Consider the following 14,589-nt stretch of genomic DNA (forward strand, 5'->3'; position numbering starts at 1 on the left):
ACAGTTCATTGTTGATAGCGGGAGTCAAAAGAACCTCATTTCGGCAGAGGTCGTGAAGCGGTTGGGCTTACCGACCACAGCACATCCACAACCATACACCATTGGGTGGCTTTACCAAGGGCGAGATCTTCGCGTGAGCCAGCAGTGTCGCCTTCCATACAACATCAAGCCCTTCACGGATGAGGTATTGTGTGACATTGCTCCCCTTGAAGTTTGTGATGTATTACTAGGACAACCATACTTGTGGAAGCGACATGCTGTGTATGAATCAAGGCCCCGTGCTGTTATTATTACATTGGGAAATAAGTTGTTCAGGATACCAGAGGTACCACCACCTGCCGCCATCTCTTTGATTACTGCAAAACAATGCAGTAAGATCATTTCCAAAACCAGGAAATTTGTTTTCCTGATGATACGCCCTCAAGGGAAGAAGAAGACAGTGGCCGCGGCCTCCAAACGAGGTCCCTCTGCACGACAGCTACAAATGGACAAGATTGTGGAGGAGTACAAAGACATCTTCACCTCCCCGGCAGGGGTTCCTCTGCACTGTCAAGTCAAGCACTCCATTGATCTGACCCCAGGTGCGCCGCTACCCAATGGACCAATTTATCGGCGCTCCGTTCTGGAGAACAATGAAATCAAGAGGCAGATTCAGGAGCTCCTACAGAAAGGTCACATCCGTCCGAGTTCTTCGCCCTGTGGGAGCCCGATAGTGTTGGTACAGAAGAAGGATGGGACGTGGAGACTCTGTATTGACTATCGGGCGCTGAACAAGATCACTGTCCGTAATAGGTACCCGATCCCGCGGATTGATGACCTCCTAGACCAACTAAAGGGGGCGAAATATTTCAGCAAGATCGATCTGAAGTCAGGATATCACCAGGTACCAATTGAACCCTCAGATGTGTGGAAGACTGCCTTCAAATCCAAGGAGGGCCTCTTCGAATGGTTGGTCATGCCTTTCGGATTGACGAATGCTCCTGCAACCTTTATGAGGCTAATGGATGACATCTTGCGGCCATTCACCAACTCCTTTGTAGTAGTATACTTGGATGACATTCTGATCTTCAGCCAGAGTTGGGAAGAGCACCTCCACCACATCCGACAGGTTCTCCAAACACTGCGGCAACACAAGCTATGTGCCAATTTGGAGAAATGCACTTTTGGCATGACCGAGGTCCAGTATCTGGGATACATCATTGATGAACAGGGGGTGCATGTCGATCCAGCCAAGGTCCAAGTCATTCGGGATTGGCCCTCTCCAACCACTCTAACAGAGCTCCGCAGCTTTCTAGGTCTTGCCAACTTCTACCGCAGGTTTGTGTTGGGATTTTCTCATATTTCTTGGCCCTTGAGTCAAGTCACCAAGGGCGGGGCGAAAGCAAAATTCTTTTGGTCTGAATCTCAACAGAAGGCATTCAGGGAGTTGAAGGATCGCCTCTGCACGGCACCAGTGCTCGCGTTACCAGATTTACAACAACCATTTGAGGTCGAGACAGATGCCTCTGACTATGCTATTGGGGCAGTCCTTACTCAACATGGACATCCAGTGGCATATCACAGTGAAACACTTTCAGACACAGTCCGGAAGTACCCCACTTATGATAAAGAGATGTATTCCATTGTACAGGCCTGCCGACAATGGAAGCATTACATTTTGGGGAAGGAAACGGTCATCCACACAGACCACCGACCTCTGCAATTCATACAGACCCAAGGGAAATTGCAGAATGATCGCCATCAGAAGTGGTCTACATACCTGCAACAGTTTCACTTGAATATCAAGTATAAAAAGGGCAGCACCAATAATGTTGCAGATTGCCTCAGTCGACCACCGATCATGGCGCTAACCACCGTGCTCAACTCTTGCGGGCACGAGACTTCTGATTGGCCACTTCTCTACAAAAGCGACCCAGAATTCGGCCACACATACCAGACACTCTTGGAGGGTCGGCAGGTTGCAGATTTTCACCTCCAGGATGCCCTATTATGCCACCTCGGTCACCTTTGTGTTCCTTCAAGCGAGCGTGCCAAGATGATTTGGGAAGCACACTACAGTCGGGCTGCTGGGCATTTCGGGGTCGAGAAAACAGTGGCAGTACTGCAAAACTATTTCTATTGGCCGAATCTTCGACAGGATGTTGGGAAGTACATCCGATCATGTACTGCCTGTGCCATTGCCAAACCGACCATTAAGAAGCAAGGCCTCTATACCCCGTTGCCTACCCCTAGTCGACCTTGGGAATCCATCTCCATGGATTACATGTCAGGCCTTCCTTCCACTAAGCATGGAAATGACTGTGTTTTTGTGGTCGTCGACAGGTTCTCAAAGATGGCCATTATGATGGCCTGCAAGAAGAATATCACAGCAGAAGCCACTGCTAAACTCTTCTTTGAACGAGTGTGGGTGCACTTTGGGATCCCACAGTCTATCATCTCAGATCGGGACAGTCGGTTTCTCAGCACATTTTGGTCCAGTCTCTGGTCAATGCTGGACACCAAACTCACGAAGTCCACAGCCTTCCATCCTCAAACTGATGGCCAGACAGAGGTTGTCAACAGGATGATTGTGCACATTCTGCGCATGTATAACTCAAAGCATCCACGCACATGGGACGAGAGCCTCCCCTATGTTCAGCACAGCTACAACCGAGCTCTTCACAGCTCCACTGGCCATAGCCCTTTTCAGGTGGGTTTAGGATTCCAGCCACTATGCCCCATTGATGTGGCCATGCCACTTGCAGCTACTCACATGAATTCAGCTCATGTCCAGTCCGAAACAGATAAGGCCACCAGCTTCATTGAGCGCATCCAACATATTCGCCAGCAGGTCCATGACATTCTTGAGAAATCAAATGCCAAGTACAAGCAGCGACATGATCAACACCGGGTGCCACACAAGTTTCAGGTGGGCGACAAAGTCTGGTTGCATTTGCAAAAGGAACGCCTTACTGGAGCCTATCGGAAATTGAGACCACTTCGATATGGTCCTTACACCATTACTAAGGCTATGGGAGACAATGCATTTGAGCTCAGCATTCCCCCATTCCTTGGCCTGCACCCAGTGTTCAATGTGGACCGCCTTCGGCCATACTTTCCACCATTGCTAGACACATCCGACATTGCAGAACAGCTCAAACCCACAGAATTAAATCCAGATTGCATGGAACAAGCTGCAACTGATCGGATCATGGACACACAGATCAAGAACACTCGCCAACAGCATATCCAACTGTATCGAGTTGTCAAAGCAGGCCAACTCCTTCAGCAGGGCAAGTGGCTCACCAGGGAACAAGTTCAGCAGAGGTTTCCTCATCTCATGGAGGAGCTCAACGCAATGGGGACCATTGCTTCCTAAGGGGGGAGGAATGATCCAGGTGGATATTGGTGGCCACCTGCCAGGTCCACCTGGACCCCCACCATTGTCTTTCTCAGCATTTTCAGTTTCCTTAATTGTAGCACAGTTTACTATTTTTAGCAGTTTTTCGGGTCCTGAACTTCCGGAGCCGTTTTGAGGCCCTAAACGACGTTTTTTTGGAATTCTGGGGCGACCGAGCCCTATGTTGCCTCCCAAAGTGGTAGTACTCGGATAGATCTTTCTAACGAGCTATCGTACGCGTCAAACGGAGATCGTATGCCAAAGTTACGACCCCGGGAAATTGATGTACCAATTTACCCAAACGGGGCCCACAATTTGGCGTTTCATCTTCTAGGGTTAGGTTTCGGTATGTGAAGGGTTTTCCATTGTTTCTCAACAATAAATAGGCCTTCGAGCCTCATTGTAATACAGTTCAGACAGTTCAGAGGCATGTAGCCATCACATCTCTTCTCAGAGATAAGCTACCATCGCCCTAGCTAGTTTATTGCCATTTCTGTTTGTAAGCATATGTCAGTATTTTCCATTAATGAAATGAAGTATTATTTCCGCTGCATCTTTGTGTATATGGTTATCTCTGTAATTTGTTGCGTTCCTGTTTAAATCTGGATCAGTGGTATCAGAGCGGTCTGCTTTTTCTCTGTTTTTCTTTGCATGTCCCCAACAAGGTCGGGATATAAGGAGTTAGGGCTTGAACTGGTTGAACCTTTGCAAGACCAGCCTCGCAAATCCCGACGGCCTCCCATGGCGGACGAGAAGAAAGACGAGGGGGCAGGAGATCCCATCAAAATCTTGCTCGAAGAAGCGCTCGAGCGACAACGGAACGCGATGATGGACAGCTTTGCGCAGATCCTTCAGCGGCTACCCAGAAGCGGCGCATCGGCTTCCAGCAGCTCCTCTGGAAACGCCACACCCTTTAAGGTACAAGTTAATTTTGAAATCCCCATATTCGAGGGTCAGATAGACGCCGATGCCGTAGATAAATGGTTAAATCTGCTAGAGGGTTATTTTTCTGTTCATGAATTTTCGAGTCGGGAAAAGATTGTTTTTGCTCTTCTCAAAGCAGCCCCCCACGTCAAGGACTGGTGGGAAACCTACTGCGAGCAGAAGGATGAAAGTACTGGCTCACTATTTTCAGCCGCACCCACCTGGGATTCGTTCCGGGATGCCATCAAGGAGCAGTACTACCCTGTCGGAAGCTATGAGGATGAATACATAAAGTGGACCACGCTGCGGCAGGGAAGGGACCAAGATGTGCCGGAGTTCACCAATCTTTTCCATACCCTTCGCACAAAGTTGGGTATCAAGGATTCGGAGCAACATTTGATACTCAAATACCGTGGCTGCCTGCACAAGTACATCCAGGAAGAAATACAGTTCCTAAACATCCCCTCGCTCGGCGCAGCATACCGGTATGCCGTCAAAGTCGAGCAGAAGTTTAAACAAAAGAAGCGAGACTTTGGATCTGCGAATCCAAAGCAGGGGAAAGGTGCCCCTAAACCACAGAACAAAGGACAAAGCCAAGGCGGGACAGCCCAAGACAACCAGCTGAAGCTGCAAGCAAAGAGCAACGCCGCGAAGCCGAGAAAGGACACTGGAAAATGGTGCGAGTTCCATAAGAGCTCCACTCACAACACAAGTGAGTGTCGGGCCAAACAGTCACTGGTGGCTGAGCTAAAGGTTTCAGAATCAGATGCATGTTCCGACTCTGAGTCAGAACCCGATAAGGGGTATGAAAAAGGGAAGCAGATCATTGATGCGGATCCCAGCGCCACTGTTGCTACCGCAAAGATCCAGAAAAATGAACCCGAAGATCCAGAGGAGGAGGAGCGTCTCTTCCACTCCCAGATGTGGGTCAAGGGCTCCCCGATACAGTTCATTGTTGATAGCGGGAGTCAAAAGAACCTCATTTCGGCAGAGGTCGTGAAGCGGTTGGGCTTACCGACCACAGCACATCCACAACCATACACCATTGGGTGGCTTTACCAAGGGCGAGATCTTCGCGTGAGCCAGCAGTGTCGCCTTCCATACAACATCAAGCCCTTCACGGATGAGGTATTGTGTGACATTGCTCCCCTTGAAGTTTGTGATGTATTACTAGGACAACCATACTTGTGGAAGCGACATGCTGTGTATGAATCAAGGCCCCGTGCTGTTATTATTACATTGGGAAATAAGTTGTTCAGGATACCAGAGGTACCACCACCTGCCGCCATCTCTTTGATTACTGCAAAACAATGCAGTAAGATCATTTCCAAAACCAGGAAATTTGTTTTCCTGATGATACGCCCTCAAGGGAAGAAGAAGACAGTGGCCGCGGCCTCCAAACGAGGTCCCTCTGCACGGCAGCTACAAATGGACAAGATTGTGGAGGAGTACAAAGACATCTTCACCTCCCCGGCAGGGGTTCCTCTGCACTGTCAAGTCAAGCACTCCATTGATCTGACCCCAGGTGCGCCGCTACCCAATGGACCAATTTATCGGCGCTCCGTTCTGGAGAACAATGAAATCAAGAGGCAGATTCAGGAGCTCCTACAGAAAGGTCACATCCGTCCGAGTTCTTCGCCCTGTGGGAGCCCGATAGTGTTGGTACAGAAGAAGGATGGGACGTGGAGACTCTGTATTGACTATCGGGCGCTGAACAAGATCACTGTCCGTAATAGGTACCCGATCCCGCGGATTGATGACCTCCTAGACCAACTAAAGGGGGCGAAATATTTCAGCAAGATCGATCTGAAGTCAGGATATCACCAGGTACCAATTGAACCCTCAGATGTGTGGAAGACTGCCTTCAAATCCAAGGAGGGCCTCTTCGAATGGTTGGTCATGCCTTTCGGATTGACGAATGCTCCTGCAACCTTTATGAGGCTAATGGATGACATCTTGCGGCCATTCACCAACTCCTTTGTAGTAGTATACTTGGATGACATTCTGATCTTCAGCCAGAGTTGGGAAGAGCACCTCCACCACATCCGACAGGTTCTCCAAACACTGCGGCAACACAAGCTATGTGCCAATTTGGAGAAATGCACTTTTGGCATGACCGAGGTCCAGTATCTGGGATACATCATTGATGAACAGGGGGTGCATGTCGATCCAGCCAAGGTCCAAGTCATTCGGGATTGGCCCTCTCCAACCACTCTAACAGAGCTCCGCAGCTTTCTAGGTCTTGCCAACTTCTACCGCAGGTTTGTGTTGGGATTTTCTCATATTTCTTGGCCCTTGAGTCAAGTCACCAAGGGCGGGGCGAAAGCAAAATTCTTTTGGTCTGAATCTCAACAGAAGGCATTCAGGGAGTTGAAGGATCGCCTCTGCACGGCACCAGTGCTCGCGTTACCAGATTTACAACAACCATTTGAGGTCGAGACAGATGCCTCTGACTATGCTATTGGGGCAGTCCTTACTCAACATGGACATCCAGTGGCATATCACAGTGAAACACTTTCAGACACAGTCCGGAAGTACCCCACTTATGATAAAGAGATGTATTCCATTGTACAGGCCTGCCGACAATGGAAGCATTACATTTTGGGGAAGGAAACGGTCATCCACACAGACCACCGACCTCTGCAATTCATACAGACCCAAGGGAAATTGCAGAATGATCGCCATCAGAAGTGGTCTACATACCTGCAACAGTTTCACTTGAATATCAAGTATAAAAAGGGCAGCACCAATAATGTTGCAGATTGCCTCAGTCGACCACCGATCATGGCGCTAACCACCGTGCTCAACTCTTGCGGGCACGAGACTTCTGATTGGCCACTTCTCTACAAAAGCGACCCAGAATTCGGCCACACATACCAGACACTCTTGGAGGGTCGGCAGGTTGCAGATTTTCACCTCCAGGATGCCCTATTATGCCACCTCGGTCACCTTTGTGTTCCTTCAAGCGAGCGTGCCAAGATGATTTGGGAAGCACACTACAGTCGGGCTGCTGGGCATTTCGGGGTCGAGAAAACAGTGGCAGTACTGCAAAACTATTTCTATTGGCCGAATCTTCGACAGGATGTTGGGAAGTACATCCGATCATGTACTGCCTGTGCCATTGCCAAACCGACCATTAAGAAGCAAGGCCTCTATACCCCGTTGCCTACCCCTAGTCGACCTTGGGAATCCATCTCCATGGATTACATGTCAGGCCTTCCTTCCACTAAGCATGGAAATGACTGTGTTTTTGTGGTCGTCGACAGGTTCTCAAAGATGGCCATTATGATGGCCTGCAAGAAGAATATCACAGCAGAAGCCACTGCTAAACTCTTCTTTGAACGAGTGTGGGTGCACTTTGGGATCCCACAGTCTATCATCTCAGATCGGGACAGTCGGTTTCTCAGCACATTTTGGTCCAGTCTCTGGTCAATGCTGGACACCAAACTCACGAAGTCCACAGCCTTCCATCCTCAAACTGATGGCCAGACAGAGGTTGTCAACAGGATGATTGTGCACATTCTGCGCATGTATAACTCAAAGCATCCACGCACATGGGACGAGAGCCTCCCCTATGTTCAGCACAGCTACAACCGAGCTCTTCACAGCTCCACTGGCCATAGCCCTTTTCAGGTGGGTTTAGGATTCCAGCCACTATGCCCCATTGATGTGGCCATGCCACTTGCAGCTACTCACATGAATTCAGCTCATGTCCAGTCCGAAACAGATAAGGCCACCAGCTTCATTGAGCGCATCCAACATATTCGCCAGCAGGTCCATGACATTCTTGAGAAATCAAATGCCAAGTACAAGCAGCGACATGATCAACACCGGGTGCCACACAAGTTTCAGGTGGGCGACAAAGTCTGGTTGCATTTGCAAAAGGAACGCCTTACTGGAGCCTATCGGAAATTGAGACCACTTCGATATGGTCCTTACACCATTACTAAGGCTATGGGAGACAATGCATTTGAGCTCAGCATTCCCCCATTCCTTGGCCTGCACCCAGTGTTCAATGTGGACCGCCTTCGGCCATACTTTCCACCATTGCTAGACACATCCGACATTGCAGAACAGCTCAAACCCACAGAATTAAATCCAGATTGCATGGAACAAGCTGCAACTGATCGGATCATGGACACACAGATCAAGAACACTCGCCAACAGCATATCCAACTGTATCGAGTTGTCAAAGCAGGCCAACTCCTTCAGCAGGGCAAGTGGCTCACCAGGGAACAAGTTCAGCAGAGGTTTCCTCATCTCATGGAGGAGCTCAACGCAATGGGGACCATTGCTTCCTAAGGGGGGAGGAATGATCCAGGTGGATATTGGTGGCCACCTGCCAGGTCCACCTGGACCCCCACCATTGTCTTTCTCAGCATTTTCAGTTTCCTTAATTGTAGCACAGTTTACTATTTTTAGCAGTTTTTCGGGTCCTGAACTTCCGGAGCCGTTTTGAGGCCCTAAACGACGTTTTTTTGGAATTCTGGAGCGGCCGATCCCTATGTTGCCTCCCAAAGTGGTAGTACTCGGATAGATCTTTCTAACGAGCTATCGTACGCGTCAAACGGAGATCGTATGCCAAAGTTACGACCTCGGGAAATTGATGTACCAATTTACCCAAACGGGGCCCACAATTTGGCGTTTCATCTTCTAGGGTTAGGTTTCGGTATGTGAAGGGTTTTCCATTGTTTCTCAACAATAAATAGGCCTTCGAGCCTCATTGTAATACAGTTCAGAATAGTTCAGAGGCATGTAGCCATCACATCTCTTCTCAGAGATAAGCTACCATCGCCCTAGCTAGTTTATTGCCATTTCTGTTTGTAAGCATATGTCAGCATTTTCCATTAATGAAATGAAGTATTATTTCCGCTGCATCTTTGTGTATATGGTTATCTCTGTAATTTGTTGCGTTCCTGCTTAAATCTGGATCAATGAAACCTTAAGATTAATATTATAAACTCTAATACTACAAATTACGAACCGAATATTAAACTTTAATATTATAAACCAAATACTAAAAGGCCCTAATATTATAAACCTTGTATTAATCACAATATTTGTAATGTAACAATGCAACACTGAATAAATTAAAATATAATGTAACATTATGGAAATGGACCACGATTGACCATGGTTGATTTTCATATTGAGACAATATTCGTCATAATTTGACGTTGGACTATGGTTGACCATGAATGGCCATGGTTGATGATGGTTGACGTTGGTTGAACATTGTGGATTTTCGTATTAAGACAATATTTGTCACAATGTGATGTTGGACCATGGCTAACCATGATTATAAACCCAATGGATCTATATTAAACCCTAGGATTAATATTATAAGCCCTATGAATAATATTATACCCTAGGAATATGAACCCTTATATTAATAAAACCAAGGGATTGATATTATAAACCCAAGGGATTGATATTATAAAACCAAGGGATTAATACTAAAAACCTAAGGGATTATAAAACCAAGGTGCAATTCTCTGTCCCTAGACAAGAGGGAGTGTTGGTGAAGAATAAGGGAGTTCCAACACAAATTTTGTAATTGAGACTTAATGAAAGGTATTCCTAGGATTATTGTTGACTCAAAATAGCAGGAAAGGTTTGAAGAAGAGGTGAAATAAACATTAAAGGCAAATAAACCACAAAAGGAATATACTCGGCCCTATTGGAGTCACCAATTTGTTATACGAAATCTATGACTGCGATCAGAAGTGTCTTCCTTAGACTAGGTGGCTTAGTCTAGAACAACAGAAGGACAAAGTAGCTATTGTTTCCCTTAAAGTAAATAAATAATGGCATGAAGCCTACCTATAATTTGATGTATGCTTCACTCCTCTCTTGGCTTGAATGGTCCAATCCTATCTCCCGTCGCCGAAATTAGAAATTTTACAATCATATAACACAAGCTAATGATCTATGTAATCTATGTAGCATCATCTAAATACTTCATTCAATGGATCAACGTGGTGTCGAAATACATGAAATCATAATATCACATATAGGGAAACAAGGAACTCTTTGCATTAATATAAATGGAAAGAGTTACAACCATAAATAGAAGTTGATTTTGTAGAAGAGCTCATCTAAATTGACTTGTTCCTTCTTTGTCACCAACTGAACCTCCAATCACCCTAATGCATGGAATGTTAACTCTTTACAAAAAAAAACATGAGGGTAGAATTCCTTCTCCAAAATCCAACACCTAGCTTGTGGATGGCCACAAATATAGGTGAGAGGAGTAAGTTGGGAGTTATTATCCAATTACCAATCTAGGGCTTTAGATCCACTCTCGATGGGAGGATGGGATCAAAGGATAAGGGATGGAAAATCCAAGCTAAGATAGGATAGGATTTGAACATTTTATCTAAGGTAAATGGTTGCAACAAATTCTAGAAGCTTCTAGAAGAAGAGGCTTTCCAAATTTCTCTCTTTTTCCCGAATTTATAGAACCAACACAGGTGCATAGTGGAGCAATCTGTAGGTGATCAACACAGGAAACAGTGGAGAAACTTGTAGGTGAACATTGTCAAATAGGAGGCTAGGGAGCATTGTTCCTCAAAATGACTGAAACAAGGTGTTTTCAGGAAGAAACTCTAGAATATTGGAGTGGCATGCATAAGACTCTGAGCTATGATGATGTCAAGGGGTAAAAGGATGTTGATTGATCCAGTTTGTAGGTTGACTAACCATATGTGAAAAAATGGCCTATAATAGGAAGGTTGAGAGATGTCATCCATTGGTGACACCCTATTAGTATTCACCAAGTAATAGCCTAGGTCCTATAGTAATTGACTATTTCTTTTCCACTATTTTTTCTATGGTTCTTTTAAAATACTCAATAGCCTCTAAGTGTACTTATTTTGATTCCATAAGAGGGAAGAGAAGAGTTATGGTTAGGGGTATAACATATTTCATGAGCTTGACATGGAATTAGATGTTGATTATAGATGTATGCTCTGGTGATGATTTGAGCTTACTCCTGGAGAATGGTTGTTGGATCTTTATTTCTCCATTCAGGTACAAGAGATTGTAAATCATTTTTTTGTAGGTCCATTGCCTCGAAATCTTCGGCATCAGAAAAATATTGAGTGTTAACCTCCATTTCTAGATCCTCATGGTAACCTTTGTCAATTGGTTATGCATGTGCACCTTTTTTGGCTAGGGTAGTTGCTGACTAGTTTTCCCAACCTCTTCCATTTCAAACTTTTCTCTTTTGGTAGTTGTCTCATTTTCTTCCAACTACTTGAGGACTATGTACAAGATATGGCCCACTGTATTTTCAGAGGTTGAATTCTTTATTCCTTTTTTGACTATATTACTTTTATTGAAGACCCTAGTAAACCTATCTTAATTAAAGGACATATTTACTTGTGCATTTTATTATATTTGGTTTGTCGGGACTTCTTAGAATAAATTGCTGTATTGATATATTTTTGGCATGTAAAGGGGATTGTCAAATAATCTATTAGTTGTTTCCATATTTCATCTTCACTACTCAGTTGAATGTTTGTTGGGAGAGGATTGGATATGTCTATATAAGCACAAAGGTGGGGCATAGGAAGTATATTGACCTTGCTTTATGGTATCCAAGATCATAATAAAATTACCTATGGAATTACCAATGCATTCTAGGATTTCAAGGTCCTAAAATTCCTAAGGGACAAAATAAAGATGGTTCTAGATTGGGGTTGTGAAAAAATATTCTTTTTCATTTTGGAATCTATGAACCCATGGCTTCCCAAATAAGCTAGATGAATTCTTGAAATATAGTCGTCCCTAAAATATGTGGTCTATATCCTTTATATTGTTGAATATAGCCATGAAGAAACCCTTGGACCCCAAATTAAGGGTGAGATCCTCTTTGAGTGTATTGTTCTTCTCGATCCAACTGAGTGAGGTTTTTTCTCAAGGTCAGAGACTTACAAATTTGCGTATTACCACATGCTCTCTGATAAATTTTACTTTTTCCCTTAGTTTTTATGAAGGGATTTTCAGGAGGGTAGATTTTACTATTTGAGGAAGCCATCAACTATTATCTCTTTTATTTTGCATTGTTGGAGAAGCATAGGTAGTGGTTGCAATTTCATTGTTGGTAATATTAAATGGGTCTTCCTATGGCTATGGTTTATGAGCTAAGGTATTGGTGAATTTGCATGAGTTAGCTAGATTGGCTTTGGAAGTGACCACATTTTTGTAGGAGGGGCCTCCTCCACCACCCCATGGGGGTGCCATTAGAGGGAAAGGTGTTGATAACTGAGGAAAAATCCCTACAAGAAGAAATTGAAAATCCCATAACCCTATAAATGCAGTGTTAAATAAATATATTATTCATTAATTTCCTAGGATATATATTATGTCAATTTTGGTTTGTGAGTTTTAATTTTGTTATTCTCTATTTTTTGCATTATTATAATTTGCATGCACACACAATAAACAATGATTTACAAATCTAGAAATCTAAAGAGAAATAAATCCTCAAAGTGTAGATTTGAATTTTTAAAAATAATTCATTGGATCTCATGTGACAAATTATGCAGTAGAATGTCCATGACAGTTTACAAAGAAATTTTAATATTCATGGGTGTATCTATCTACTTCTCATAAAAGATTTACAAAATAGAGAGATTTGCGCAAGTTAACTCATCCATGTTGAATGTTTATCACTAAGATTTGAATCCGAAAATAATGATACTCAACTTAATAAACATGTTTATTGTCCATTTTATCTCAAACGTGTGAAAGAAATTTTATATATTATAGAAAGAATTATGATTTTTTAGTTAGGCAACAATTAGGGAAACTAAAATACATAGATTGGGAGGTTATATGTGCTTTCATGTTGAACCAACAATCAATTTTATAAACCAATTACAACTAAACAAGTTTCATCTTGATATCATTATTTATGATGCTTTTGTAGCATACTAGGTGGTATGCTACAAAAGCATCATAAATAATGATATCAAGATGAAACTTGTTTAGTTGTAATTGGTTTATACAATTTATTGCTTGTTCAACATGAAAACACATATAACCTCCTAATCTATGTATTTTAGTTGCCACTAAGCAAGTTTCATATTGATATCATTATTTATGATGCTTTTGTAGTGTGTGTGTGTGTGTGTGTATCCTGAAGCAATGCAATAAAAAAGTCGTTTTCCATGATGGTCTTGAATATTATGAAAAGGTGATTCAACCAGAAAGAAAAAACCAAATAAAATTTTGAATTTCTTTATTCAAAAAATTTTAAGACGAAAGAAAAACTATACTTTTAAAGAAGAATATAATTGGATATATTACAACTTTTATTTTTGTAATTTCTTAAAACGATTTTAAAATTTTAATTAAAATAACAACTTATGATTTAAATGTAAATATATATAAGCATATCTTGTAAACTCCCTAATTTAGGAGAAGTTTTGGATTTTGATCACATGTTCAGTAGTTTTATACTAGCATTTGCACCAGATGTTGCAAACTAAACATCATAAGGAAATGGCATAAGAAACAATGGCATAGAAAAAAGAAGTCAACATTTTATGCAATTTGTTTTCATTTCTTTTTTATCATATGTTATGTTTCAGGGATATTCCAACCAGGATATGTTCAAAGTGAAAGCAATGCACAACACTTCACTCCAAAGGATTTATGAAAATGCTCTTCAATAAGATTCTAGAACCTTTATAAGTAAATGACTAAAATCAAGTGTTTCATAACAAAGTAATCTCATATGATCTTAATTCACAATGCAATGGATAATAGCATTTTTGAGGCATCAAGTTGGGATCTTTGACAATGTCGTTATTCCATTGCAACTTTATTCAACGTGTATGGACCTATGACAAATAAAAGGCATAAGGGACACATTCAACTCATCAACATATGGGAGAAATTCTCTATCAACTTTTTCAATGGGGTGTGCAATAGTGGGATCTCTGGGTGCAGGCTATGTATTGTCATCCATCCTTAATTTTATCATCATTTTATGCGAAATTATGGTCAAGATACTAACATTCATGTAGAGGTAATCACTCCTAGGGGAGTTATGTTATGTGCAAGATGGTTCTCCATTGACAAATTTGTGGTATTCAGAGATTCAAAGGTGGCCATAGATTGGATTTTGGATCATACTATTTTCATACCCAACAAGCTCATAAACTAGATGTTGCATATCAAATAGATTCAAGAGAAATTTATGGATTTGGATTTTTCCCACATATATAGTCAACAAAACATTGTTGCGAATGGGTTATCCAAGGAAGGGCTACTCC

This window comes from Pinus tabuliformis, chromosome 1_1 (genome assembly GCF_031772625.1).
Source record: "Pinus tabuliformis cultivar Carrire ecotype Pingquan chromosome 1_1, CPIR1, whole genome shotgun sequence".
NCBI lineage: Eukaryota > Viridiplantae > Streptophyta > Pinopsida > Pinales > Pinaceae > Pinus > Pinus tabuliformis.